The sequence below is a fragment of the Miniopterus natalensis genome, chromosome 9 (assembly GCF_054644295.1).
Source record: "Miniopterus natalensis isolate mMinNat1 chromosome 9, mMinNat1.hap1, whole genome shotgun sequence".
Classification (NCBI taxonomy): Eukaryota; Metazoa; Chordata; class Mammalia; order Chiroptera; family Miniopteridae; genus Miniopterus; species Miniopterus natalensis.
This window is the reverse complement of record NC_142089.1, coordinates 62319495-62345424: the sequence shown is the minus strand read 5'-3', so window position 1 is coordinate 62345424 and position 25930 is coordinate 62319495. Positions and strand designations below refer to the sequence as shown.

At 40.1% G+C, this 25930-nt stretch overlaps 1 long non-coding RNA gene across 17 annotated transcripts in view; it reads left to right on the top strand.

The window, feature by feature from the left end:
• Positions 1–25930, top strand: part of LOC107533702 (uncharacterized) — a 351294-nt gene that overhangs the window by 209589 nt on the left and 115775 nt on the right. For 16 of the 17 annotated variants that reach the window (XR_015715046.1, XR_015715050.1, XR_001602887.2 and 13 more), the window contains exon 3: positions 19905–20021. This is a non-coding gene — a long non-coding RNA (uncharacterized LOC107533702). Of the gene's footprint in view, positions 1–19872; positions 20022–25930 lie in introns of all 17 variants that reach the window. The other variant, XR_015715057.1, reaches the window with a different exon arrangement.

Below are 25930 nucleotides of genomic sequence, written 5' to 3'. Positions count from 1 at the left end.
GACACTCCTTTATGTATTATCTATGGCTGTTTTGCGCTGTAAAAACCACAGTTGTGAAGGTGGGACAAAAATCCACGTGGCTTGTAAAACCAAAACTACTTAGTATTTACAAATTTTTTTATTCCATAATGAGAAATATTAAATGGAAAATTCCAGAAATAATTCATAAGTTGCACACTGTTCTGAGTAGTGTTAATTCTTCCGCCATCCCGCTCCATCCTGCCTGAGATGTGAATCATCCCTTTGTCTGGTGTCTCCGCATTGTATACGTTCCCCACTTTTTAGTTAGGAGCTGTCTTGGTTCTCAGATCAAATGTCTCTGTGTCACAGTGCTTGTGTCCCAGTAGCCCTTATTTTACTTAATAATTACCCCAAAGCACAAGAGCGGTGATGCTGGCCATTTGGATATGCCACAGAGAAGCCATGAAGCACTTCCTTTCAGTGAAAACGAGCACAGTACAATAAACTATTGTGGTCTCTCAAAACTTTTGTTACAGTATATTTATTACAGTTATAATTGTTCTATTATTATTAGTTATCGATCCCTTATGTGCCTCATTTATAAATTAAATTTATTGTGGGTTTGTACATATAGGAAAGAACATAGCATATATAGAGTTCTGAATTCTCCTTGGATTCAGGCGTCCCCTGGGCATCTTGGAACATGTCTGCTGAGGATAAGCAGGGACTAGCACATGTATAGAGCCATGTGTACAGGCTTCTAGAGGACAGGCCCGGGGGTAGAAGCTCAGACAAGGGTCCTGGGGCGACCCCCACCCACTACAGTCCAACTTCACAGTTTTCCGCTCCGTCTGGTCCTGCCTGAGAGAAAGACATGTGCAAGGACAGGTTGTGTAAGGCAAATAGCTTCCATCCTAGGATTGCAGCAGGTGGAGTGATACAGTCGTGAAGCAAGTCCAGATGCGGGAACAGCAGAAGTGCAAGGGGCAGACCACCAGTCATCAAAGTGGCCCCCTCTCCCCCCCCACCTGGCTTTCCTTGATGGGTTCTGCTCCTTTCCCTGGCATTTCATAGACTCTTTTCCTTCTTCCCAGGGGATTTTATAATTAAATGAGATAAAGGCAGGAAATCTGTAATAAGTACTAACTTCCATGTATGCCAGATTAAAAAAAAAATGCATGAAAAAAACCCCAGCCGGCAAACCCGGTCTGGTGGGAAGAGATCAAAGGGCAGCCGCCTGACTGGCTGGCTGAGGGCTCCTTTCCCAGGAGGCCCACATCCTGCCCCTTCTGAGTGGGGACAGCCAAGGAGGAAGCGGCCTGAGCGAGGGCAGTCTCAGGGACACGGTCTCAGCGCCAGGGCTCCAGGAGTGTGCCTGTGAGTATGGGAATGGCGAACACACATCTGCTTGTATTCATAAACACGGCTTCAGGAGGCGCGGTTTTAAGTTACCACTCCCACCACTGCTAACCTCCCCCTTAATCCAGTAAAGATGTCAGGTCCAGATAGACTTTGGGGGGGGGGGAAGCCCTTTCTGACAACCCCATATCGAATAGCCAAAGAGCCTGAGGGTTGGGTTGCAACAGGAATACCCTAATCTTGATTTCATTGTTTTTCCTCTCCCTAAAAGGGTGGGATTGGGTTTGGAGGTGGCTGGAGAATCTGCAATGGGGTTGCTGACACCATGTAAGGAAAACCTCCAAGGCTGCGATTCCCATTTGGAGGGCTCAGCAAAAGGGCCGGCAAACAAGCCTGCCTCTGTTTTCTGATCCTTCCCGCTTCTGCCGGCGAAGCCTACGGGGGCAGGCAGGCGGCTGCGCGGAGGGGCTGGGCCGCCCTGGGGAAGGGAAGCTGAGTGCTCGCCGCGCTCTGCGCTGAAATTATTACCTGCGAGAGCGAGCAGGCCAGGCGACTGCCGCCGAGGCTGGGGTGTGGAGACCCCGCCCCTGCCGGGCTGTCAGCACTCTGAATGTCCACAGTGGGGGATTTATGCTTCCTCCCTGGCCTTTCAGTGCTCCTGTAGATATACTTAGCCATGACAATGCTGGTTTGGGAATTTCCCTGGGATGGGCCAGGACTTGTTTCCAAAATAACACCTTTCAAAGCATGCAGAGACTTAGAAATTAGATAATTGTGTGATATTTATAAAATGAATTACGTTGTGCTCACAAAGTCAGGACAGCTGTTTCTGATGCTGAAGTAAATAACACCTTATGATTCATTAAGGTTGGGGGCAAAGAGGCTTTTTACAAAAGTTGCTACTTTCCAGCTGAGTCTCTGCAAAAAAATTTAGACAACTCACAAAGTAGGTAATAGAGTTTCAAGTTAAAATGTTTGTCTGCCTGTGCATTGGCATGGCTAAGTTGTCCTCTTTCACTCGTAAAACACTTAGTGAGCATTTAAAATATGCTTATACATGTATGCAGAGAGACAAAGATAATGCTTTACTGCTCTCAGCCTCCATGAATTCTCAGCCTAGTGAGGGAGACAGATGTATAAACAGATAATTGCAATACAGTGAACTAAGTGCTAACACAGGATAAAAGGAATGCTATAATGGTACGAGAGAGATCCATTTACAGTGCAAATGGAAAGGAGGGAACAGCTTCACACAGGAAGTGACATTTGAGCAGTATTTGATGGAAGGGTGGGGGACTTTGAAAGCAGACAAGGATGTGGCCTTCTTTCAGCTCCTCTTATTCACCAGCCTCTTCTTACCCCAGGGCCTTTGAACATTCATCTCTCTCTGTCTGGGAAGCTTGTCCCATCTCTCTTCCTTGGTTCAGTCCTTTAGATTCCAAATCCCATGTTACTTCCTTGGCAAGCCTGACTTCTCTAAGTCAGATCTTCTTTATTATAAGTGCTCACTCGTCACGCACCTTTCCTGCCCAGCACTTACCACAGCTGCACTTTTACATTATTTGCATGGATATTTGACTATTTTTCCCACTAGGCAGAGACTGTGTCTTTTTGCTCAACTTTGTTTTTTGACTAAAGAAATAGTTGTTGAATGAATTAGATGAAGATGCATTCCAGTGTGAAAAAACAGCAGGTGGCTAGGAATGCTGGATCTCAGGGTGTGTGAATTGTGAGAAGCAGAGGGTTAAGCCATTTAAGGAACTTTGAAGGTCTAACCTGTTTATGTGCTAGCTCATTTAATATTTTTCAGTATAAAAAGACATTTTAAAGATCTGTCTCTTAATTGTTATATTGTCAGTATCAGGTGGGTTAAGTTGAAGATGAGTGTTAAAAATATTTTTAAGAGATTGTTTGCATGTGGTTTTGGGGCTCTCTCTCTCTCTCTCTCTCTCTCTCTATATATATATATATTTTTTTTTAAAACATATTTTTATTGATTTCAGAGAGAGGAAAGGAGGGGGAGAGAGAGAGATAGAAACATCAATGATGAGAGAGTCACTGATCGAGCCCGCAACCCGGGCATGTGCCCTGACCGGGAATTGAACCCCGATCGCCTAGATCCTAGGTCGATGCTCAACCGCTGAGCCACACCTGGCTGGGCTAGATATATTTTTCAAAAATTGTGATTAAGGTATAGCATACATACAGAACAGTAAACAGCCCATGATCTCACAGCTGGATGAATTATGACAAGGCGAAAATACACATGGACGTCCTGGAGCCTGGACTGTAAAAATCAGTATGTGTACTGAGTCAGAGTGGAAGGATGAGATGGAAGATTCCCTGCCAGACTCTAAAGGGCAAGCTTTCTAGAGAAGAGAGGAGAGGGATTCTTTTATTTATTTTTAAAATATATCTTTATTGATTTTAGAGAGAGGAAGGGAGAGGGATAGAGAGAGAGAAATATCAGTGACAAGAGTCATTGATCAGCTGCCTCCTGTACGCCCCCTACTGGGGATCGAGCCCACAACCCTGGCACTTGCCCTCACCAGGAAACGAACTGGTATCTCCTGGGTCAGAGGTTGATGCTCAACCGCTGAGCCACGCCATCCAGGCGGGAGGGAGGGATTATTATAATGCTTCCAACTCACTCATGAACTTGAGAAAATGATGTGAAAACAATGCAAATCCCACCGCCTCCCATGCAGCCCCAAAGGGCTGGAGAGTGCAGGGCCCAGGGTGAGCTGAGGTGCAGAGGGGCATGAGGATTGCTTTTTCTCCGAAGAGCCATTGACATCTGTGTGTCTCCTCACCAGGAGCACTGTTTATCTTAGCATCTTCTTTGGTGTGGAGCCTAGGAGATGAGTTTAGATCTTGTTACCTCCGCATTCTGCAGGAAGCTGAGTTGACCTACGGTCTTCCAGTACACAGCTGACTTTGGAGTTGCCTGTGACACAGTAGTGCTGGAATACCAGGGTCTGAGTACTTGGTCTGTCACCTAGTAGCTGGGTGTTCTCTAGTCACTTTTAGTTAACTTTTGTATCTCACTCTATTTATTAGGTGGAGATGATAATGCAGTTTGATTAAAATAGAGTTACTATGAGATTGATGCATTCATATATGTAAAGTGCCTACAACACAACCTAGCATATAGTAAGCACTCAATAAAAAGAAAGGCTCTCTAGTTAAAAAGACCTTTTTGTTTTTATCTTATAGTGATGTAGGTATCCCTAATGGACTGCCACAGTAATATGAGGACTTCCAGAGACAAGATCAAAGGAGACACCATAGTATAACTTGGGTAGAGGAAAAAGGAGACACCATGAAAGGAAGAATGGTCTTTGTAAATGATACTAAAAACAGGACCTGTTTTTCTAGACTAGGACTTTATATATAAAGATGATGGAGTCACAGATATGCGTGGAATGCATCTCCGGATGAAACAGAAGGGATGCACATTGAGAGGGAATATCAATTTGATCTTGAAGGTTAGAAGCTAGCATTTGTGTTGGTGGCTGGGGAAGGGGGTGCCATAAGGAGACTGAGAACAGGGAAGGTTCCAAGAATGATCTAGGAAGAACAACCTTAATTCCTCAAAGAAATACCGGGGAAGGGAGATGAGTATTTATGACTCGGGTGTCTAAACTGAATGCAGGGCATGGCTTAGAGAATAAGAGAATCTGAAATTTACCTGGATAGATAAAGTCGGTTGTCTAGGTGGCACTGAGGTAGAGTAGAAAGGTACTGGTTCTCGGATACGGTAATGGAAAGACAGGAGATAGAAAGGGAGAAGACACACACGTATGCATGTATGAACAAATGTCTTTCTACCACATCAGGTACTGTGTGCAGAAATTTCCACTTATTTAGTTCTATTCTGAAAACTGTCCTGAGAACTCAATATCATTAGCCCCATTTCGCAGACAAGCAAACTGAGGCTGAGAAAGTTAACTACCTTGGCAACATGTTAAACACTAACTGGGGATTAGACCTAAGGCCGAATTTTAACCCAAGACTCCTTCAATTCTACTGTATTGAGGAGATACTCACCTGTATTTAAAAACAACCTTTAAACTTACAGATAGAAGCCCTGAAGACAGCATTTGGGGGACAATGAAAGGTAACAGAAAGAAGTGATAATATTGTGGTCATACACCAAAGAGTGCCAGGTCAGGTGGAGGAGGTTTTGTATGATGGTTTTTGAAGCTTGAGTTACAAAACTAACATAGTAGAATGACATGAGGGAGGTGAGACTTAATATGTCCAGACCTTTGCAACGAATCTCCTTTTTGCTAGAACAGCATGAGGTAAAATCTGGACTTGCCTTTTGAACAGTATTATCCCTAGAATGTCAAGTAAATAACCAAAGGACTTTGGTGTACAAAGTTTAATTTAACAAATAAAGAAAATTCAAAATTGTTTTGAGGTGGCAGAAGCCTGGGTAAAAGTTACATTATTTCGAAGCTCAGAACATGGGAGAAAAGAGTTAGGTACAGTTTCAGCTGCAGCTCAGATGCCGAAGGGCCAAGAGATTTTTGGTTGAGTGCCAGTTCTCATTGTGTGTAGCTGTCCCTTGTAATGTTTTGTTTTTTAGACCATGAGTTTGAAAAGTCAGTGCCTGTGGGTGTTTGGACGGGAAGATGGCTTCGTATGTGTAAAATCTGCCCTAGCCTTTAAGAGCAAGATTCCACTTAAAGAAGACATTCGAACTGTATTAAAAGCTTTTTATTAGCTAGAATGTTGAGGTATTTTGTTCATACCACAAGTCAGGCCTTTCCCACCCAATGCTCCTGCAGTTTATTTTTAAAATCTTAAATGGAGGGTTTTCTGCTTGTTTTTACTAAACTCCATTATGTCAGTTGGGGCCCATTGCTCTCTCGTCAAGATATAATTCAATGGATATTTATGTAAAGGCTCTGGTGTGCAGAACACTGTGCTAAACGATGTGCAGATCACTGGTGCAAGAGTCTCAGGGAGATTATGGTGTAGTGATAAGTTAAAGAAACCCAACAAAAACCAAATGGCCATCAAGGGTGATTTCAGCATTTTTCCTTTTAGAAGAATGATGAATATATTCAGTTGTGTGCAGTCAGGGATATAACCAGATAACCTCTACACCAGACAATGGGTATCCTCTATCTTTTCTGCTCTAGAAACTAACACAGTGCCACATACAAAATCGACAAAAGTAGGCACATAATAGGTGATCAAGCTTGTTAGGGGAACTTAACATAAGTCGTGAGGTCAGAACAGAGATTTTGTTGGTTTGGCAATGATGGGATGGAAATGTAAGCTATTCTAAGGGCAAGTACAGGTGAATATAGAGCTCCAAGTCATAGAGCATTTCTGTAAAGGTGGATTGGTTAGTTTTTGTGGTCTATGGGGACGTACTTTTGAATTTTAAATAATAATTGCAATTTCATATTTTCTGTATTTTAATGCCATTCAAGTCATGGGAATAATTTTTGAACAGGACGGATCAAGCAAAGACTAAAGATACTCTTCAATCTTCAGATCTTTAATCTGATATTTTCAGATCTACTTAAATACTCATTGGGAAGCATTGTGCACCAAGCTTTCATCTGGGATTATTTTCCTTCTGCCTGAGAGCTCCCTTTAGGATTTCATTAGTTCAGGTGTTCTGGTGATAAGATCCCTCAGATTTTATTTATAGGGCTGTGTTTCTGAAGGGTGTTTTCACTGGTTACAGAATTCTTGGAAGTTATTTTCTTTCAGTGCATTAAAGATATCATTTCTGATACCATGTCTTCTGGTTTACCACGATTGTGTTGGGAGTCTGTTGGTCTTATTTTTGTCATTTGAAAGTATCCTTTCCCCACCTATTAAACCCCCACCCCCGAGGCTTTAATAGTGTTCGCTTTGTCTTTGTTTTCCAGCAGTTGGAAGGTTTCATTTTTGTCTTTGGTTTTCAGCAGTTTTACTCTAATGGTCAAGGTGTGCATTTCCTTGGATTTACCTAACTCAAGGTTTGTAGCACATCTTGAATCTGTGGCTTGATTTCTTTGATTAACTTTGGAAAATTCTCAGCCATTATCTCTTTAGATATTGCTTTTACCCTATTCTCTCCTCACTTCTTCTGGGATTCTAATTCCATATATGTTAACCTGGGTTTCCTATGTTGCTTTTCCTTTTTCTCTCTATGCTTTAACCTGGATATCTCCTCCTGCTGTAGCAACCCTAATACAGGCAGGGATTAGACTATTCCAGATGTAGTCTATGGCCTTCGTGAGGTTGCTCAATGTCTGATTTATTATGCTTACTCCTTTGGTTCAGCCCTTTGGAATCCTGTGTTGTTACCAGGAGCCCTTTTCCTTAGCAGGCCATGACCTTCAGTTTTTACTTGCCCACCTCTGAGACTGCAACTTCTTGGCCTTTTGACTGCTTACAGTAGAATCTGCAAAGGTGTTAAAACAGGAGGTCAGTGTCAGGCTCCCAGAACTCCAGTCATGGCCCTTCAAATCTTTGTGCCTTCGTAGTCCTCTACTCCCTTCAAACAGAGGCTGTGTTACTAATGTTTTCCCCTGGTTATTTGGTTCCATGTTGAGAAAGTTGGTCTGATCTAATCTAGTTTATTATATTGAAGGAGAAGTTCAAGTACTTTTTTAAGGTGGTCTAATTCTAGGTGTTTTGACACCTTGATACTGTGTTCCAACAATTCCAAATGCTGACTTGCCATTAACCTGGCTGCCCTTGCCTATTAGAGGTTTTTGGTCAAGTTATTGGAAATTTTTTCTGTGGCCATAATAAAAGCATCACAGTGTCATATGTTAGCATTTAAAGGTAGAGTTTATAAATTTTGCTTGTTATCTCATTTAATCTTTACAGCAGCCATATGAAGTCAAACATTAAATTGGGTCTATATTAATTTATCTCTAGTTAGTGAAATGAATATTTTGGAAAATGGGGATGGAGTGAAGGGAGTATTTGAAAGGAATTTAGAAGATGAGAATTTTACAAGTCTTGGTGACCCACTGATTGTGGAATGAGAAGGGAGTGATCATTTTTTCTTGAGGAAACTTACAAGAAGGTGGTTCTGCTTTAAAGAAAGGGACTATATTATGAGGAGAATTGAGGTTTGGCAGGGTCAATACTAAATAAAGAAAATTAGTATTGAATTGTGCTCCCAGAAGCGGGGAGTTACTATTGCAGAGTGAAACTATTATTGGACATGTTAAGGATGAGTAGAGAAGGGAAGGAGGCCGGGCAGTGTTGGGGGAGAGCCCAAAGTAATGCAGCTCTCTTTTTCCTTCCCCTGCCCTCCCCCCAAGTCCTATTTATTGAGGGCTTACAAAGTGTGAGGCACAGTGCTTTGTTTGTATATAACATTCTCATTTAATCTTTAAATCCTTTAAGATAGTTACATTGTGATCCCATTTTACAGTCTTGTCCATATGTCAGGTGTTGAAGCCACTGCCTCAAATGAAGTCAAGTGGTGAGGCATGAGGTTGATTGTGAGATCGATGCCTAGAACTGAAACGGAGTGCTTGAGCATTTCAACTTCAACACAACTGGCCAAAAAGTGCATTTTTTTGAAAGCTTTTGTAGGCAGTAAGGGATGGATGAGAGGCTGGATGGGAGGTGGAGAGAAGAGAGCATGGGAAACAGCTGGGGCTACTGCAGTGGAACCAGCAGGAAGAGAGGATGAGGCTGGTGTGCGATTTCAAAGCTAGAAAGGTCAGGACTTGGTGACTGCGAAGATGTGAAAGGCGAAAGAGAGACAAGTCATAAAGAAGCTTTCAAGCCTGGGGACAGAAGTTCCCGCTTACTGCTCTTTCCTCCTCTGTCCTTTGCATTCCTACTCTCCTAACACACCAGGTGGACGCCTCCTGTCCCTTAAGACTCCATTCAGTGCCTGCTCTCAGCCAGGCCTTTCCTGCCACCCCTCACTGCTCCTCCTGCCCTAGGATGTGGCTCTTCCCTCCTGTCGCAGCTTGCCATGAAGGCTGTACTTCCAATACAGTGGTGTGATTCTCTTTTTCTTTCCTTCCTTCCTTTCCTTCTATGTTCTGTAAAACGAACAAACTAACCTCCCACCCCCCAAACACCACCTTTTTTGGGAGAATATGTAAAGTGGGCAAAAGTAGATTAATAATAATAATAATACAGTAATTAATAATACAAGAATAAACTGTTTTGCTTACTCAACATCTGTGAGCCTATTTTTGTCTGCTCCTGTATTTACCAAGCACTGCATTGAGCTTTTTGGGTGCAAGGGTGTTGATTTATTTTATTGCTGTTATCTAATGTGTATTACATACTGAATAAGTGAATAAACAAATGGGAAATCACGGGGCTAGTTGCAGAAATACGTATAAATGAACCAAGTGCACAGCAACCCAGAATGGAAGCCAACTGTAAATGGCAGGATTGTTAGTGGTGATCCTTTTTGTCTTAAAAAAAATGTCTGCATGGGCTTTAGTATATTTCACCTGTCACTACTCTGTAAATTAGTAGTCAGCTTCACAAACTGTGTATTTTGAAACAAAAATAACCAAGAAAGAGAAAATCAACGAAACCTGCTCTATGAAGCTATTACATGTCTATGGGTCCTCATTCTCTGTTAACTTCCTTTTTCTTTGACAATTGCGTGTATCACTTTTTGTCCAAATATTTGCTTGTTAAGGTTCTGCTTGGTAAAGGTTCTGATGAACTATAAAATGCCCAAATATTGGACAGTAGAAGGGAGAGAAGGAGAGGAAACACTTCACTGAATGACTCATTTGGTCTGTGGAGTTGAATATAATAGAGTCCCGGGAAATGACTGCTAGTTTTGGGCAGTAGACAAAAATGGGACTGCACAGAGCTTGGAATTTAAGAGCGGAGCTATGGAACGAAGGTGTACCAGAATTCATTCACTTAGATCTAGGTTGAGAAGTTTTATATTGGGAAAGAAATGCCAGTAAAAACAACTTGCCACCTCATCTCAAATCCAGCATTATGTGCTTAAAAATTATGGCGCTGTGGTCATTAGCTGGCAGTCAGACCTTCCCGGCAGGTTCGCCTCGTGGTAGGGAACTTATTCAGGGCCATTGCTGCAGCATTTTCATCCATCTCTTGGAGAGTCTCTCTCAGCTCTTTTTAGTTATTTGACTATCTCTAATAATGCAGGAAGGTTAGCATGTGCTTAATAATTTTTAAGCTCCTGGGACCAGGCTGGAATTGATTTTATCTGCAATTTGTCCAGTGACAAGCACACTGTTGAAGAAAAATAAATATTGACTCTAATTTTTATTGGATCATGACCAATTATAAATCAAAGCCGTGAAAAGAGTTTAAGTAGCTCTTCCCAATCCCCAGGACTCATAGCTCTCTGTTATCATTTGACCAAAGGTGGTAGCTGGACACCAGTGGTACCCGGGGGTGGTGAGCTTAAGGGAACTTAGCCTTGCCCTTCCAAATAGCTTTAAAATGTGATGTTGCTAAAAGACTAGGGAGAGTAGACTTTTCAGTTTAAATCTCTCCTTCTCTCTCAGGTAGGCCTCCAAATTTAGATTTCATGGATGAATAGGTAACCTTAGTGAGTGATTTGAGACTATAGTACATAAAAATGTGTCAATAGTTCAGGATGACTGATAGCCCCTCTTGTAACCAAAGCCACCTGCAATTTTTTATAGTCCTGAAGCATAAGCCATCTTGAACAGATAATCAATTCTACTGCACAAACAGTCACTTCTGTTTACCAAAGGGGCCACTTTCTTTCCCCAAGCAGGACTGTATAAAAAAAAAAACAAACCCGCCAACCTACATAATCCAAATTATCAAAACTCCTGAAATATTGGAGCACTGTAAGGCCAGCTGTCTGTCTCCTCTCTATACTTTGTTCCTTTCTTCCATTATGAGTTAAAGAATAGGGGAACCATTTATGCAGCTATAATTCAGGTCAGTGAGAACGTCAATGACATGTTCATCTGTATACATGCAAATACACACGCGTGAGTATTTCAGCCCTGGTATTATTTTGTGCCCAGCTTTTGCCCAAAATTTTGGTTTTTAAAGCATTAGAAGAAAATTAATTTTCTCCTTAAAAGAGTATCAGATTGACCCTGGCCTGGTAGCTCAGTTGGTTAGAGCATCGTCCGATACATCAAGATTGTGTGTTCAATCTTTGGTCAGGGAACGTACAAGCATCAACCACTGAATGCATAAATAACTGGAACAACAAATTGATGTTGGTCTGTCTGTCTGTCTCTCCCTCTCCCTCTCCCTCTCCCTCTCCCTCTCCCTCTCCCTCTCCCTCTCCCTCTCCCTCTCCCTCTCCCTCTCCCTCTCCCTCTCCCTCTCCCTCTCCCGCCTTCTCCCTCTCTTCCTCCCCCTTCTCCTCCTCCCTTTCTCTAACTTCCTCTCTCTAAAATCAATAATTTTAAAAATTAAAAAAAATTTTAAAAATTGAAAAAAAGTATCAGATTGCATTGAAATAATAGCTTGTCTACAGCAGGAATTAATTTTTATTCAGCTACTTCTGCATATCATTGAATTAAAAACTGTTTGAGTCTGAATTTGAAATCTGAATTTCATGAGGTGTTCACTAAAAATATTCTTATGAATTAAAGTTTTTTATTAAAGCAGACTTAACTTACAGATAAAAATTTCATCTACTTTTTCTCATCCATTAAAATGCCATTATCCTGTAGAATTATCGATGCTGCATTTCTTATTCATTGCTTCCATGTGATACACACAGTGTCATATTTGCCATTAAAATATTGAATGGTATTCAAACACAGGCGATGTCATTCATTTATCTCACAAATATTTATTGAGCGTTGAGTAGGTGGTGGGACTGGGGATACAGTATTGAATAGAACAGTTAAGGTCCCTGCCCCAGCAGCCAGCTGGCAATTGAGAATGTAGGTTATTAGGAGCTAGTGACTTCAAGTCTAAAATTTTCTTAGTAGCAGTTGGGCCACTAACAAGTAATCTTGAAGGAATCACTAAACCTCCAAATTTCACAAAGGGGGGAAAAATCAATAGTAAATGATTCTGGCTTGTTAGCCATAAAACATTTTTTTCATATCTGGATTTCAACTTGAGACGTAGTTATTACTTAGACGCAGGCACTTTTGTAGTGGAGGGCAGTGTCAGATCCATTGGTGTGTGTCCTTTCCAGTTTCTAGCATACAGCTGAGAAACTACATAAAACGCTCATATATAGACTTTTTTTTGTATTTTTTTTTTTGTTGTTTACCAATTCCAGGTGAAAAGTCAACTTGGAGACACTTTTTTTTTTTTTTTTATGTTAACTGGCCCCTAAAAGGATCCTTCAATGACCTGGCAAATTGCTCCCCATTCTCAAGTCACTATTTTCAGGTGCCTTGATAACCTAAAGCAGTTGTTCTCAAAGTTTGGTTCACAGGCCCCTGAAGTTCCTATGACATTTTAGTGGATCTACAAGGTCCGATATATACTTATAATAATATTAAGATGTTGTTTGCAGTTTTTACCTTATTTCTCTCACATGTGTACCATGAAGTTTCCATTGTACATTTGGAGCCTCTGCCTAACTCAGTGAATCATTTTTTTTCTAAATGACCAGTGATTGATGCTACAGAACTGCACATGGGGAAAGATCAATTGCTAAATAGGTCAATGGATTTTAATATATCAGAGTAGGAAAAGTTCACTGTGGATTTAGAGTCCTATAAAAACTACAGTTGTTGGGTTTGGGTATATTATCAAGGAAAAAAATATCCAAAATTATCTGAAAAGGCTATATAATATTATCCCTCCATTTTCCAACTGCGTATCTATGTAAGAATGGGTTGTCTTTATGTACTTTAACCAAAATATCACAACTGATTGAATGCAGCAGATAGGAGACTCCAGCTGTCTTCTATTAAGCCAGGCATGAAAAACTGCAACGATGTAAAAACAGGGCACTATTCTCACTACATGTTTGGGAAAAGCTAAGCATTATTTATAAAAACTTAACATTTATGTTACTACTAATGGGTTTCTAGAGCATATTTTAATGAATTAATAAATATTAATGATTAGTTTTAAGTTGTAACATGGTAGATATTCATAGATATAACCTACATGTAAGAAAAAGAAAAAGCTCTTTAGAGTCCACAGTAATTGGTAAGATTAATAAAGAGGTCTTGAAATTAACCAGTTTAAGAGCCACTGATGGGAAGGAATGCTTCAGCAAATGCACCTTTGGAAAGTTAAGTGTAGAAGTGAGAATTTGCAGCCGTTACATCGCCTGGGCTGCAGGATCTGCTCCGAGTAATCATTTTGAAGCAGCTTCAGGAAGCTTAGATTGAGTCTCCTTAATGGCTCAGGGCTTCCCGTTCTGTGTGCGGTGACAGGGGAGGGAGACAAAAAACCGGTACAGTAATTTAGTCAGCAGAGTCCATTTTTAATCTCCAATCTCCTGTGTCCCAAAGTCATGAAATCCTCTAGGGCCATTTAAGGGTTTCAAACTACGGGTGCCGAAGACGGAGCCTTTTACAAGGCCGACATGACATTTATTCTTGGAGGTGCAGCTCGCAGCTCCGCATGCTAAAAGGAAATCAAAACTGCTTATCTGAAACATCTTCATCCATTTAGAGAGGAGAAATTCCGCTCGCTCCACCTCCGTCCCCGCAGGAAGCTACACCCAGCTGCCTTCTCGGGCTGGGCTCGTTCTCAAGGTCACCTATGTAATTTTCCCCCAAGCTTCAGTGTCCTTAGTATTCTCGGAGATAATAGCACCAAGCCCATCAGTCATCATTTCCTGGTCCTCAATTTTCTTTTTGGCTTCCTGCAATTTTAATCCCAAGCCTCTGCAATTCCTTTCCATGGAGGCTTAAGTGGCCCCATTTACAACCAATTTTCAGCTAATATTTAATGTATTCTTTTAAGATAAACCCAACTTTCTCGCTCTGCAGGCTTTGTACCTTCGGACCTAATGAAATCAAAGCCCTAGTAGTGGGCTTTGCCACTGATGTTTTTCATTTCACGATTTTTTAAGAAAAATAGATCTTTAGAAATGGGGGGTAGACATTAGTTCCTGATGGGCTAATTTCAGAATCTAGTGCTGTCATTAGTAAAGGGAAAGAAATTACTCTTTCATCTGGGTTGCACATTGCACCGATTTTTACAAAAGGGGGGAGAGAGGGAGAGAATGAAGGTGGCGCAGATGAGAAAAGAAGTCCTACATTTTTCTGGGGGCTGCTTCCTTCTAACGTTTTTGGGCCGTCTTATCTCAGGCCCCTTCTGTAAGCTGATCCAGCTCATGTCAGCCTGATACATGAACCATGCAAAGCTTGTTTCTAAAGAGATTTTAATTCCTGCTTGACAGGCTAGGCTGAAGCCTATGAGCGACAACAGGGGTTTTTTTCTTTTAAACGAGTGAAAGCCACAGTGCACCTGGTATTTCATTGAACACTAGATTTTTTTTTTTTTTTTTTTTTTTCTGGAGAAGGGAAAAAACCCCCACAGTTAAAGAAAGCTAAGCTTTAAGTAATAAAACAGCTTAGTTGGCCAGGAGTCACATACTAAGGAAAGAGAGCCACCATTTTTGGGCCTGGCTTGAAGACTGTTTCTGTCCCTAATCCTCTTTAAATCTTTTAAGGGTTTTATCGGGTTTTTTTGCCGCCTTTCCATAAAATCATCTCATTTCTTTCACTTTTTTCTTACCCTAGTCTGAAATTTCACCCTTCATTAGCCCTGTGTGGTGCAGCATTGGAGTATCACATCACATAAGATAAACGACAACTTCTGACCCAAGATATGTGGGTAAACTGACCATGTCCAGTGTCTTGGGGGGGGGGGGGAGCTAGAAACTGGGATCCATCCTTAAGGATTGTGTGAAGCCAAATCCAGAAAAACAATGAAGTGATTTAGGAGTTGCCTAAATGTCCTCTTGCAAATATAAAATGAGCTCTGTTTTATTTACGACCATAGCAAATTTCAAACAGCTTTCAATTCCCGCCGGCAGTGAGAGTCTCCAGCAACATTAAGGCCCGAAAGCAAGGGCTTGGGCTCTGGTGGTGGAGAGCGTGGTGGCGGGGCCGTGACGGGGTGGTGACAATGGGAGAGCTGTCGTTTGTTAACTGAGCACTGGAGCCAGGCTTCGTGTTCAGCACTTTACATACTCCTTCCTCACCTCATTTGCATGCCAGCTCTGAGGACGCGGGGCTGTCATCTCCGTTTTACGGAGGAGGAGCACGAAACTAGGCCACCAGAAGTTGGAATGACCTGCTTAGTGTCGTGCTTCGTGGGAGCTTCGCGCCAGAGCTGAGACCTTGTTGCACAGAGTTGGTTTCATCAGCTTTTTGACAGAAACTATTTACATCAAGGGAAAAAGAGCCACTTAGGACAGGAGAGTCCAGCCTCATTTGCATAATACTTTTGTAAGCACTGTCTTAATCTTCCCGGCCTGCCGGGGGTGCGTGGCCCTGTTGGCCCTGGGTTGCAGTTGTTCACACTGCGGGACTGGGGTGATTGACGCTGCTTAGGGTGACTTGGAGGAATTTCGGAATATTAGCATAAGGAGCAGTTCCTGGGTATGTGAGCTCTGTTTTCAGTTGAGCATTTGAGTGTTTTGTTGATGTTCTTATGGAAGAGACTGTTCCTTTCTGATTTTTCAAAGGGGGCTTGCTGCGTTCACGGATATACATTCTTCTCACGGGGCCTCACAGTACCCCATGGTTCTCAGTGGACGTATCTTAAAATGGACGTTAGTTATTTGGAGGACATTTCAAAATCGGGAACCTAACGGTGGGATTGTGCCTTGGTGCTCATTGGCTCTGTGACCTTGAGTAAGTCCTGTGACCTTTCTGGGCCCCACTTTTCCCTTCTTAACTCTAAGAGGGTGGGGTGTTCAGTGAGGATATATTAGAATTTCTGCTATGTGCTTTGAAAAAGTTGCACCTTCTTGAAATTTTTATTACTCAATAATATAATAATAATATTTACACTTCAATTCTTGTAAACATAGGAATAATTGTATATCTTACACACATTGAAAGACGAATGAGAAGCCATTGGAAACCAGCTTTAAACTCTGTTTCCCCAATGGCAAGGAAACGAGGTGCTGTGTTGATATATTTAGTCTTAGGGCCTAGGCTATGTTTTTATCAGGTTACTAAATCTCGAAAACTTGTCATTGCCAGCCATCCCTCCTTGCTTCCTTAATTTCTTTCTTTTTAAATAATTTAGTCAAAAAGCCATTAGGCAGGTCTGAGCGAGGAGGCCCAGTGAGGCCAATGAGTAAATATATTGAAGGTAATGGGAACCAGACTTCAGGCTGTCAGAAGACAGTTACAAATATGAAAAGGGAGAAAGCTAGAGTGGACCCTGTGCTGTGAACTGGAATTTGAGATATTGGTGTGAACTGAAGAATTTTCATATGTAAAATTTTATAAATAGAATTTTCAGTATAGAAACAGATATTATAGTATATGTGTACATATATGTGAATATGTACATATATATATATATATATATACACATACATACATACACAAATTAAATGTGTCTATTTACTAACTCTGCTCACTGAAAGGGCCAGGATGTAGTGACATCCCAGTGAATATAAGCACATTTATTGTCCAGATCTTAGACTCTAAATACCAGTCTTTGCTAACAGGGACCATAGATCCTTGGAAAAAATGTCTGGTTCTAGGACTTTGGGAGGGAAGGTGCAAAATGAGTTTTGAATATCTTGTTGTGCAAGAAAATGTAGATGTTTTCAAAGAATAATGGGAAGATGCCAAAAAGACACAGCAGCCAGCTTGAAGGAATTCCCACTAGGCAAACCTGGGAATATTTGAGCATCAAAACAATAATATTATTGTAGATTATAGCCACTAAAACAAACCAGGCACCATGGGGCCATACTGATATATAAAAAAATACATGAATAAGTGGGGGAAAGCGGAGGTTTTTCCTTAAAATAAGATGCTGTCTGAAAAATAGAAAGACTTGAGATTAGAAAGATGGTGATTTAGCGATCATCATCAAAATTCAGGTAAGAAACATCAGCGGATGTTAAAACTAGTGAGTGGAAGTTAGATGAAGATCAGGGTATTTGTGTAATCGCAGAGTATCTGTCCACAAATCCTTATTATCGAGGGCAATACAGTAACTCTTCTGGAGAAACTTGGAAGACTCAACCCTAGTCAAGTAAGTGATCAAAGTTACTGTCACCAGTGATGTGACAAACTGACATCATGTGTCACTTGATGGGATGTAATCAGAACAACACAGCATTAGTTCCCCAAAATGTAATCCTTGAATTTTCTCATGAGAAAACCTGACTCTAGTACCAGTGGGGAGGCGTTCTGCAAAATAAGTAACCAGCAGTCTTCAATAATGTGAGCACAGTGAAGGTCAAGGGAGAGCTGGGCCTTGCAGCAGATACAATGAGACTGAAGAGAGAGGACAACTAAGCACAAAACGTCATCCTGGACCTGATGCTTTGGCTAGAAAGGCCATTATTCAAGTGGTTGGCTCAGCCTGAATAGAATCTCTGGGTGAGGAGAATATGGAAGTTTTTTGAGCAGTTCCTACAACTATTCTGCAAGTTTGAAATTCTTATGAAATAAGTTAAATAAATATTAGCACAGGAAGGCTTAACTTTTAGTGTTTTACTCTATTCTACAAAGTTAAAAGAAATAGTTTCTGAAATCTGTTTTATTTTATATTTTATTTGTATACAAATCTTAATGGATTTTAACCACTAAATCAGACTTTTAGTTTTGGATTTTTGTGAAATTATTGTGTAGAAGAATATAGTTACATGAAATCAGGGCCTTTGTGGGCATGTGTTATGGTTTGTACAACTACACAAATTCACTGAACTTTGAGACAAAAATCGGAACGTTAGGGTGTTTTAGAGTCAACACTATGAAAATCATAATAATGGTGAGGCATTTTAGATTAGTGGGATTATGAGTGACAATTCTGGATTCATACAACCTGGGCTCAAGTCCTGCCTCTGCCAGTTACTAGATGTGTTAAACTGAGCAAGTGAACTAACCTCTCCGTTTCTTATCTTGTTGGTAAAATAGCTAATAATAGGACCTATGTCATGGAGTTATTGTAAGTGCTATTACCAGTAAAGTGCTTAGAGGGTATTTAGTGTAGAGTAAATGCTAGGCAAGTGTTTATTATTATGGTTGTCACTGTGGATGCTGCTACCAACAATATCTATAATTTATGTAAAGACTAGAGAAGCTAGGTAAAGGAAATGCCATTTAGTAGTTGAAAATTTGTTCCCCCCTCACATAGGTGGATGCTAGCATCTTGTACTGATCCTTTATGATGCTTCCCTGATCCCCAAAGCCAACCCCTACCCTTAAGCATACCTTAGGACTTTTTTTTTTACTGTTTTATAAGGCGGAGGCCACACATTTTAAATGTTCAGGAAGGAAAGTGGAAATAAAGACAGGATCAAAGCAAAAGACAAAGAAAACAAGATTGGAGAATCAGAGAATCAAGATCCAAAGAAAAATGTTTACTTTGGCAGAAAGACCTAGGAAATAAAATGACTGCAGGTCTTATTTCAAGTTCACATATTGAATCTCAACATGTTTACATATTTGCAAATGTAAGTAAATTTATTCACCAAATGGAGCCAGCTCACATAGAATATCCCCGAAGGGAGGGGGCTGTACTGCTAGGCAGTGTTGTCCATGATGTATTCAGCATCCTGCCACCTGCTCCGGGCTCTTAAGAACTCCCTGTCCCCAAAGGGTTTTTGGTCAAGTACATGGCGTATAATATATAATCCTTAATAGTGTTAAGCATTATGCATTTTTACTTATTTATACTCTCTTTTCCGAAAATAATTTGAAAAAACTGAATTGTCTATTAACCTAATAATGCTGGTTTGAGCAGTGCCTACAGGGATGGATAATGGGTGACTAATCAGAGAAGAAAACATACTGGCAATAGAAGAGGTGAGGGCTTCACAAAATATATGCTTTCTTTTTTCATTGATTTGGAATTTTAGAACTATACACACATTAGTGGTCAACTAGCTGAGCAAACTCGGGCATAGCTGATCTTGAGAAACATAACACATAGCCCATTAGTTGTCGTTTTTAAAAATTAAACCAGGTTCCCTCCCCTTAATTTAGTCTCTTTTCTCTACATCATCCTAACATGGAATATTTCGAATTTTGGATCACACATATATTTTGAGAAATACTAGCAACCAAAGGGGAATAAAACAACTAGAATTCCTCATACATCTCAGCTTTAAGAGTCTTCGGAGTATTGTATCTGGACATATGTCAAGGCATTCTCTGTAATGATTAAGAACTCAGAACATGCAACCAAAATCCCTGCATTCAAATCCTGGCTCTCGTATGTATGAGTTGCTACATTTCTTTTCATCTGTAAAATAGTGTTGGAAGAAGAAACCAATGAGGTTACATGTGCAATAGTACCTGCTACATAGGAAACTTAAAAAAGAATCATAACTAGTATATATTTGTCTAATAAGTGGAAATCAAACACTTTAGTACTTTTTGAAGACTTGGGACATTTCCATGACCCAGTAGTAACCACACAACACCTTTTTTTATTTCCTTCACACAGTGTGCTGATAAGTCATTGGCTTCTGTCCATAGGTACGATCATCTGGTGGCATCATTCCGTTTTCATATTCCATGGAGATCTAGATCTTGATTTGGACATTTTAGACAAAATGTTCAGTGTCTGACTTGACATCAACATTACCAATGAAGGTAAGCTAATCTTATTTATTTCAAAGCATGGAAAATAAAAACATGTTTGATCGAGAACATACCAAATTAGATTTTGGTTTTTTAATGTTGAAAAAATTACGAAAACCAATTTAAAAATAAAGATACAACGAACAAAGAGAAAAACTTGTTTTCCCTTAAAGTGATGAACAGCTTCATAAAAGACATCTTTCTATCAATTTTTGAAGTCTACAGTACCTAGTTGTTGGAATAATATAAGTACGAGGAAACTACAAATTAAACCAAGAAGCTGCTTACTGCAGGCCTTACAGGAGTGATAAGCTGGCTAGGAAAGCCTTGGAGATGCAGCAGGGAGAGAAATGAGAGCCTCTCACACTAGTCCAGGGATCCCGGAGGCTTGATAGAGGGAACATCTCTTCTGCCCATGTGGTGCCTAAGTCGACTATTTTGTAATGTTAAACATGGAATTTTTTTAAAACCAAATTTGGAAAACGTTCAATAACTGGCTTTCTTTCCAGTCATCTCTTCTCTATAGAGGTCGTTCTTAACTTCCATTCACCTCAAACTTCCTGCCCTGCCCACTTGCTGCTGATTTATCTCATGGTCAGGAGAGAAGCGTTAGACACCAACACCCTTAGCTTCTGCCTCTACAGCCACACAAGCAGGCTGCTCCCGCCCTCTGGGCCTGGGCCCTGATGGAAGGTGGGCCACTCCCCTCAGTCCCCCTCAGTCCCCCTCAGTTCCCTTTTTCTGTGCTCTGGAATCCATATCAGCCTCCACTTTCTCTTCATTATCTACCATTCTTGTCACACTTTCCATCTTTCTTTTCATCTGCTCAACATTTCTTTTTTCTCTTTTTTTAGATGAGATATAATGCATTTGTTTCAAATTGTCCATTTTGAAGCGACAATTCAGTAGTAGGATATTCACAGCATTGCCAGACTCTCACCATGATGTCATTCCAGAGTATCTTCATCACCACACGACGAGACCCCTTACCCATTTATGGTCACTCCCCATCCCCCTCTTCTCCCGGCCTCTGGAAACCACTAATCTACTTTCTGTCTTCTACACATTTGCTTATTCTGGACATTTCATATAAATGGAATCATACAACTTGTGGACTTTTGTGTCTGCTGCCTTTCAGTTAGTGTAATGTTTTCAAGGATCAGCCATGTTCATACATCCTTTTATTTTATTTATTTATTTATTTATTTATTTATTTATTTATTTATTTATTTATTTATTTATTTATTTATTTAAATATATCTTTATTGATTTCAGAGAGAGGAAAGGAAAGGGAGAGAGAGATAGAAACATCAATGATGAGAGAGTCATTGATCGAGCCCACAACCCGGGCATGTGCCCTGACCGGGAATCGAACCCAGATTGCCTGGATCCCAGGTTGACGCTCAACCGCTGAGCCACACCCGGCCGGGCTTCATACATCCTTTTAATAGGTATCAGTTCTTCATTCTTTTTTTATGACCAAATAATACTCCATTTTGGAATGTAGCACATCTTGTTTATTCGTTCATCAATTGATGGACATCTGGGTTGTTTCTACTTTTTGGTTATTTTCAATAATACTACTATTAGCATTCCTGTGCAAGGTTTTGGGTGGATGTATGTTTTCAGTTCTCTTGGGTGTATATCTTGGAGTGAAATAACCGGGTCGTAGGGTAATTCTATGCTTAACATTTGGAAGGAACTGTTCAATTGATTTCCAAAGTGGCTGAATCGTTTTACATTCCCTCTAGGAAAGTATGGGGGCTCTAGTGTTCCACATCTTCCCCAGCCCTTGTCGTCAGTCTTGTTTATTAAAGCAATCTTAGCAGATGCAAAGTGGATACTTCCCTCGTATTCTCTTTCAGGCATCACTTCCTTTGGGGAACTCTCCTGAACACTCCTGACCTCTCCCCTCTTCGGGGGGTGTTGAAAATCCCTCCTGTATATTTCCATAGCACCCTGTGCTTATCCTTGGATCCTCCTCACACTGAACTATAATTGTCTGTTAACTTTATCTCCTCCATTACATGTGAACGTATTAGTGAGAGGAGTAAAATATTATTTTCTGTGGTGTATCCCAGGATTAACACGTGCCCGACACAGTTCTTGAGGTTTATCTTTTTTGGGGGGGAGTGGGGCAAGTGGAAATATTCCTTGGTATTTCTGTATTTGTTAGCTGATACTTAGTGGTCTGGGAGAGAAGATAGGATTTTTTAGCCTGTATGTTTGATTGGTTATCTAGAAAGTTATTTTTTTCTTTACTGTTGTGCTAATACAGTATAGTTCCTTAATTTACCAAGAAGTTGGAAGGAAAGAACTGAGGATACCACAGAGTAGCTCCGTAAGGGGAAAAAGCACCTAGGTGGCTTTAAAAATATAAATCTACTAGTCACTTTTACTTTGACCATTTTAAAAAGCATAACTGACTGAGACTGACTGTCCTTTAAAGAAAATACTACCAGTTACATACACTAGACTAAAACAATTGCAAATGTAGATAGAAGTGAATGAGAGTATCATGAGATTTGTAGACCTTCAAAACTAGTGCTCAATTCTGATGGAGTTTAGTTACAAGTATCAGAAATCTGAGATTCATTAGCATCTGAGTTGAACAGATAGGGATCAGTGCTGGGGTTAAAAGCTAGAAGTAGAATGAAACATAATTAAAGACTTTAAAAAAGTTTGAATTAAAAAGTACACTTTGAATGTTGACTCATACTAAATTATAAAGCCCTGTGCATGAATACAAATTAAAAGACATTAAATTAGTTCTTCTGAGAATTTCTCCCCCAAAATCTTTTTCTTTCAAATCAATATTTAAGTAATTTCATTTCCAGTTGTTTATGATCCCATAAAGATTTGTTTTATTTTAGTGTTTTGGGTTATTCTTAGTTGAAATGAGGTTATCCTTGGACTAGATAGCCATTCCTTTATTTGATAGTGTTTTCAGTGTATTTTTGGAAACTCTATTCAGCTTCTTTGCTATGGTTTCTGTATGCTGCTGGAATGAAGAGGAAATGGAGGAGGGAAAGAGAGAGAGAGAAACAAATGTAAGTTGGCCTTAGATCAGTGAGATAGTATCAAATGAGGCCAAAATGAATTTGGCAGATGCTCTTCTCATGTTTCCCACTCGAGCACACACATATTGTAACTTGGAATACCACTTGCATTTCTTTCATACTTAAAAGACCTTTCTTCAGCTTCAGTAATAAACTTGAACTTCAGATAGGAGCCAGGAATGAAGATTGAGGCTTTTTTAAAAAAAGGTCTAAATGTACTTAGGACATTTTACTATCAAGGGGAGGTTAGTAAATAACGCAGTGGATGTGTTTTAAGTATAGAAATGAAAGTGGGGACGAGCAAAGATAGTGAAAGGGGTAATATCTTCGGTGTCATGTAGGTCTAAGCTTGAATACACATTTTTATCACTGAATTAGGTGCATGACTTCTGAAAGTTAATCTGCCTAGCTTTCCTTATATGTAAAAATGGACATATTAATTTTTATTTTCTAGGGTTGGGATAATGAATGAATTTAAGGACACATAGAAATCACTCAACAATGGTAGCTATTTCAAAATTATCTTATTTACTGGGAAAAAAGTGGCTCAAAAATTCTTAGAAAAAAGGTAGATTTTCTTATCAAACAATCTGTTGACTATTAGCTGGACATTTTATTCTCACGATGTTCAATTTAAATATATTTCCATACGTAAACATGGTGAACAAAGTAAAAAGTGAAAAACCTTGAGTGTTGGAGAAGATAAGCTTGTATAGCCAAAATAGTACAGTACCATGTAGTAGTATGTATTTAATGAAAGTTTATTAAAATTGGGAGTAGAAGGGGAGCCATTATTTTTTTCTTGTGCTATTTAGGTCACTGAAGACAACTGAGAAAATTAGCCTTTATAAAAATGCATAATATCTATATGTCTTCAGAAGAAATATATATTTATCTCCTATATGTTTCAAATATATATTTATATATTTATATATACTTATATATATTTATATATATTTATATATATTTGAGAGAGAGAGATATGTTTAAAATATATCTCTTAATATATATCTCCAAAGGGAAAAGAGTGAGGTAACCTTCTAAAAAGTGTACTCCTATTATTTTTAAAAAATTTCTTTAAGAATGAGTTTAGGTCACAAGGAAGTGCAAAAATAATAGAATTCCCATGTAGCCTTCGCCTAGCTTCCCCTATGATAGTATCTTGAATAACCATAGTAAACTAGGAAATTTCCAGAACTTAAACCATTCTACTCTTTCTAAATAGGAAAAATTCTTTAGTTCTCACTTATTTGATCTGCAATTAAATACACTTTTTGAGGATCGGCACACTTAATGTTAAGACATTTTGAAGTAAGAAACACCCTGGGTTCAGTCTTGGCCCTGCCAGTAACTCATTCCTGTGGCACCCTGAGGACTTTCCTTGGCCTCTCTGATGGTCTGTTTCTTCATCTATAAAAGGCGATATCGCTTCCCTTGCAGAATTGTCGTAAGGACTGGCAGTTGTGTGTGCTAAAGAGCCTTTTCAGTAAATGCTAGTTTCCACTATTGGTCTTTTACTATGTTTTCATCAAAATGGGAAGTAGCAGATCATTATCTTTAACGTGGTACGTGTACTTTTGCACTTTGTGAATACCTGTGAGTTGAAGGACCAGTCGTTGGTAATATGCTAAAACAACTTCATGGTTCCCCTGTGTTCATCTCTTCTTAACGTACCTGCTCCATAGCATATTGGCTCGCCTCCCCTTTCCCCTTGCCTTGCTTGTGCAGCCAGCTCATCTCTCTCTCCTGTTTTTCTACCTGGTAGTCCAGAAGTTATTCCTCTCATTCTACAAATTATGTTTCTTCTCCAGGTGCCTTTTGTTATATGGATTCTACGTAACCTAGTAAGTTTTAGAATTTTGTTTTATTTTAAATAACACCTAGCTTAATTCTGTTTTATGAGTTGATTATAGCCCTAGGCAGAGATACCTCCTTCAAACCCGAGCTCCTGCAACCAGCTCCTGGCTAGCCCTTCACTAAAGCCACCCTCCAGGGAACACTGCTTCCCGTGGTGTGATGGGGGCCGTGGAGTGCGGCTGACCGATGCCTGTGGAGAGAGGGAGTGATGTTCTGTCCCTAAACTTACCCACAGTCTCATCTCTCTACTTGGGCATAGCTGTAAAGGTACAGAGTTCAGTGCCCTGCTCTTTATTGTATTTTTTCATTTCATTTTTCCCAGAAGGGCCTAACTCTATTTAAATACATTTATTTATTTATCATTATTATTATTTTTTAAATATATCTTTATTGATTTCAGAGAGGGGAAAGGAGAGAGAGAGAGAGAGAGAGATAGAAACCTCAATGATGAGAGAGTCATTGATCGAGCCCGCAACCCGGGCATGTGCCCTGACCGGGAATCGAACCCCGATCGCCTGGATCCTAGGTCCATGCTCAACCGCTGAGCCACGCCCGGCCGGGCTTAAATACTTTTAAATGACTATTTTCTGTATTGGCCCAATTAATGTGTTTTTTTGGTAAGAGCTTCTGATATAAGAAGGACCTCAAAAGACAGTTTTCAGTTGATGTGGAATTTTTGTTTACTTTTAATTTTTATTTCTTGAGCTGATGATTGGGACGAGCCAGCGGACTTTCCTAGTCTCTTCTGTAGCTTCTGCTCTACTCGAGCCTAGCTTCCTGCTCTCGTGAAGCCTGAGTAATCTCCTGTTTCCATGGTTTTTGGTTTCATTATTTTGTTCCTTAGAACTTCCACCCTTTTCATATTTTCCACCCTTCCATCTCCAGGAGAGAGACCGTATTTCCTTATGTCTACGTGTTAGTCAAAGGTGCTTAAGGAATGTTTCAAAATGCTCCTTTCTGTTTGAAAGTCTCTCTGCGCCTTAGCAAGTGGCCTATCATTTCCTG